The 4,876-nt window shown below is 31.0% G+C and overlaps 1 long non-coding RNA gene across 2 annotated transcripts; it reads right to left on the reverse strand.

The window, feature by feature from the left end:
- Positions 1-1,336: 1,336 nt before the first annotated feature.
- Positions 1,337-3,761, reverse strand: LOC115975810. 2 transcript variants are annotated; one of them, XR_004088196.1, is made up of 2 exons: positions 3,261-3,761; positions 1,337-2,633 (listed from the first exon to the last, which is right to left on the reverse strand). It is a non-coding gene; the product is annotated as an uncharacterized LOC115975810 (long non-coding RNA). The 2 variants fall into 2 exon arrangements; XR_004088195.1 differs by having other exon boundaries at positions 1,337-1,815; positions 3,261-3,686.
- Positions 3,762-4,876: the final 1,115 nt, after the last annotated feature.

The following is a 4,876-nucleotide window of genomic DNA, read 5'->3' on the forward strand; positions in this document are numbered from 1 at the left end:
AAAAAAATGTTGAAAAATACTTCTTTTATTATTTAAATAATGAAAATTATTGTTTAAACAATGTTATTAAATAGGTCCAAAATTATTAGTTTGATATGGAAAACGGATTGAGGCACATGTGAAATTTATCTAATAAAAAATTGGTATAAGTTAATGAGGTGACTGAAAATAGAAATGGAGTGATAAGTGAAACTAAAAAAAAATTAACTCTATTGACTCTACATCATATAAAATTGGTAAAAAATGTGACATAAAGTAAAATAATTTGACATAAAGTTGTTTCTCAACGGAGACACTTTATGGTTCCCGTTAACACTACCTTTTAAATATAAGATATAAAAGTAGTATCTTCAAATGTCCTAGTTGAACTAATATTCTATATATGTAATAATCTAAACTAACATCAATAGTACTACTACAATTCATCATTCATGTGCATAAGCATGAGTTACATACTAGTTAGTAGTACAGTAACTACTTAAAATTGAAAAATGGACTAGCTAAAATAAATTTAAATTAATTTTTAAAGTGAGTTTTTGAAAATTTTTAGATAAAACTCCTTTGAAAGATCTAAAGAGGATGGTTCATCCTCCATCTAGTGTGACCAGGATTCGATTCAAATTGTCACTCTAATATTTAGAACTTATGTCTCTTAACTTCCATATAAATTAAAAGTAAAAAACGGGTATTGTGACATTGCGCTATCGCCAACTTTTCTAATTTAGTGCTTAGATTAAGCAATTATATATGTGGATTCCAGTTACCTTAACTAGTAAAATCTCTGTTGATAAAAATTTATCATAAAAAATGGACACCATAGGTTGAAACTTAAAAAAAAAAAAAAAAGTAACTATGTATCTTCAAAACACTGTTCAATAGAAAAGAGGATCGGTTCCACCATTTTTCAAACAACTACACATGATATATATGTGCGTATTTTCTACTATATGTAGTACTCTGTCCTTTTTTTTCTTTTTTCCCCCCCCCCCCCCCCCCCCCTTTTTCTTTTGCTATGTTCTTGTGTGATAGAAAGAATGCCATCAGTTTTACCTTGCAACAAAATTAATCAGGCTTCTTCTCTAAAAATGATTGATCCAAATTTAAATAATACATTAGTTGTCAAAACCAAGATTTTTGAAAAGTTATAAGCACCGACCAAATTAAAGTTGCATATGAGCACAATTTTATTGTAAAACTGCAAAGGATGTGACCTATAGTTTTACTTACTATCAACTTCGTACAACCGTTTATTAATCTGGATCACAATATCCATAAACATGTATGTTTTAAACCTAATCTAGGCTTTGAGAGAGAGAGAGAGAGATTTACGAATAAATTGACAAAAGAACTACTAACTGACCATTGAAACGGTTTTGCATTGTTGCTTCACATGTCACTTAAAACAATATCTTGTTCGTATCAAAAAAAAAAAAAAAAAAAAAAAAAAAAAACAATATCTTGTTTGGAAAGAAAGTAGAGTAGCAAAAAGTATATATCACCATGTAATGATCATAAAAAAATGTCAAAAGATGTTGTACTTCCAGCTTATGTTCAATAACCGCGAGAGAAGCCTCTAATTATTTCTGAACAAACCACTTGTGTTCTATCAGAGCCACGAGGAAGCCTCTAATTGTCTTTGAACAAACCACTTGTGTTCCACCAGAGCCACGAGAAAGCCACTAATTATGCTTCAACCGGACTAGCTTGCTGAAGGTCCTAGGTTGTGGCTCTCTAACCATATAGCCTCTTCCTCCACTAGAAACAGAAGTTACATGTAGTATCTTGCTCAAATGAGTGTTCCATATATGAATCTTCCTGCATAATTCTTACATTACTTCCGCGCAATAATATTGAAATAATTAATTTATATATAACAGGTTTGTCTCAAACGTTAGGTACAGATGTGGGATGGATTTCTCGTTGGGCATGGGATAGATTCAATGTTTGGGCTCCCTAGACTGAGTTTGGTTGGAGGGAAATTAGAAGAAAAGAATCTGTACAGGTTTGGCACAAAATACAGACTCCTATACACATAAAATCAGTACTCAGAGCGGTTGCAATGACATTTTATTGATGAGTAAAGTGATATAAATTTTTGGTTTTGTGAGGCCGTAATATCAATAAATCTTTTCCCAAGGTAATCAAAGTATATGGTAAGAAGATTATGAAGTCGTATGGGTAATAAATATTGCTTTAGAGAGCCTTAAAGATTAATATATATGTTCTCGGTTATTTATTTAAAGAATAAATATATATATTTATTTATTTATAATTTCATGTAAATTTCATAGATCGAAAAGTAGAGAAACTTAACTTTCCGTTGTAATTATTGACTTATCAACCAAAATTTTGAAAAAAAAAAAAGAAAAAGAAAAATTGCTTTTTTCTTAATCATCTTTTATCTTGCCCTTGAAGAACCCTAACAACATGAGAATGTAATGGACTCATCTTCTCTCCCTTCCTTCACTCTGGCTGGGATGCTTTTGGGATCAGTTCTTCCAAACATGTTATAGATATATGTGGGACTTTTCACATTTCTTCTTTTCCTGATAGGTCCTTTTTGAGATCAAGAGAATTGAAGGGACTCGTCAATTCAAGTGAGAGAGGCTTCTCCATCTCTTGTGAGAGTTCAGCTGGAGACTCGTCAATGGAAAATTTTGAATTATAGATATTTTCATTGAAAACACTATAATATATCAATTGAATTATAAGATTTTTGACAGAAAACAAGCAAATAGTTAACCCTATGTTTGGATGGAGCTTCTCCTCTCCTACCATTCCAAACATAGAAAGAGAGTGTGTGGAGGTTTGCCCTCTGTTGGTGAAAATGCTGCAACGCCCTCCTCCTCTTCATATAATTACCTCAAAATTTTCTTAATTATAACGAAATAAAAATTGAACCAAATGTATATACGCACGATGTTTTCTCTTGGAACGGATGTACGATATATGGTTCTTTGGCTAAAAGTAAAACTTCTTCAGATGATATTGGTATAGGCGTATAGTATGTATGATAATTCAGACCAATACTTTATTTTGGACCAAACAAAATGGTGGCTGTACCTTTTTGGATTAAAATGCCAAGCTGTTATCAGTTTCACAAAGATTAAGAATAACAGGTTTAATGACTGGAAATGGTTCCAGCATCCATAATTTTTACCACAAAAATTGAAACATTATTATTTTTTTTTTCTCTGCATCATATATTTCTACTCCCACATATATGCTACAGAAGCAGCTCTTGGAGAAAGATTAATTACCTGCTTTGTGATCTTCCACTGGAATTTCAATGTACCACCATCATCATCATCATCATCTGCATCTTCTCCTTGGTTGGTGTTTTGAGAAGAGTAATACTCAGTTAAACAGCTGGAGAGAGAGAGAGCCATATATGTTTTTAGAAAATGCTCAAGACTCTTTGAGCTTGAACCTTCCTGATGCCTTTGGCTTCTATTTTTAAGCGTTGTGTCTTGTGTGCATGTGTGGTGGATACTGGTGGGTGCATGTGTGGTGGGAAAATTACCACGGAGGCGGTTTTTATGTCAGAATAAATCTGTACGAAAAAATAAATACATATAAAGGTGTCATTGAAGAGGTTTTTCTGTCCGAATAAATCTGTATTAAACATAAATACATATAAAGGTGTCATTGAACTCAGAATAAATCTGTACGAAAAAATAAATACATTTAAAGGTGTCATTTTTCCAAGAATATCCTCTTCCATTGTATATATTATGTATGGAGTCTATGGCGATGGAATTTTATTATAAGCAAAAGTTTATAGCAGAATTTTTTTTTTTTTTGAGAAGAATGTGGAGCAGATTTTAAAGGTAAGAATAGAACATATATTTCATGTATATATAATATAAAAAAAATGACTAAAGTGCAAAACATTCTCCTAAAGTTTGAAAGTCTTTTTCTTTTATATATATATATATATATTTAAAAAAAAGTTTGGAAGTCTTTTGATATTGTTCTCTTAAAGTTTCAAAATTTTGATATGCTCTCCTAACATTAGGAGGTCATTTTGATTGGTAGCTCTCTGTTTATTTTTGTTAATATGTCCGTTAAATAAATGTCACATAAACCTTTTACCTATACTAATTAGTCCAATAAAATGATGTTGTGTAAACCATGTAATTAAATAAAATAAAATAAATCCTAAAATCTAATAAAAAATAATTTATATTCTTTTCTTTTTAACATTATTAATTATTATTGTATGAACAATTATTTTTTCTCAAAATCTTTTCCACATTTTATTGTTGATCTACCAAATTGTTGTAAAGAATTGGAACCCAAAAATAAAAATTTGAATCTTATATTTAGAATTTGACAAAACTAAAACAACAACAAAAGTTATATGTAGGCGCGAGCGTGACCACCACCAGTGGTGGAGAAAATCGGGCATGGCTTCTGCAGCCTCCTCTATCGCTGCCGCCTCCTACTTGTTGGATTTCACATTAGATTCCCCACCGAGACTCACTCACTCACTCTCACAGCCAATTGATTCAAGCATTGATCCAAAGCTCTTAGATTCTTCCACGATAAGCTCCACTTATTTTACCAAAAAAAAGATAAGCTCCACTTATCCCTCACACCATCAAGCACGAGAAAAGTCAAAACAAATCTAATTGTATCCAAATCCTTTTATATATATATATATATATATATCAATCCAAACCCAAATTTGAAAATAAAGAAGAGAAAAGTTTTTAGGTTTTGTAATTTTTGTTGCTGTTGTTGTTTCGATTTTGTCAAATTCTTGGTATGAGATTCAAAAAAAAATTTGATTCTGAATCTTTAGAAAACTTTGGTTGATTGATAATTGATTGTGGAAAAGATTTTGAGAAAGAAAAATTGTTCATTATGTTTA

The sequence above is a fragment of the Quercus lobata genome, chromosome 2, assembly GCF_001633185.2.
Source record: "Quercus lobata isolate SW786 chromosome 2, ValleyOak3.0 Primary Assembly, whole genome shotgun sequence".
Taxonomy (NCBI): Eukaryota; Viridiplantae; Streptophyta; class Magnoliopsida; order Fagales; family Fagaceae; genus Quercus; species Quercus lobata.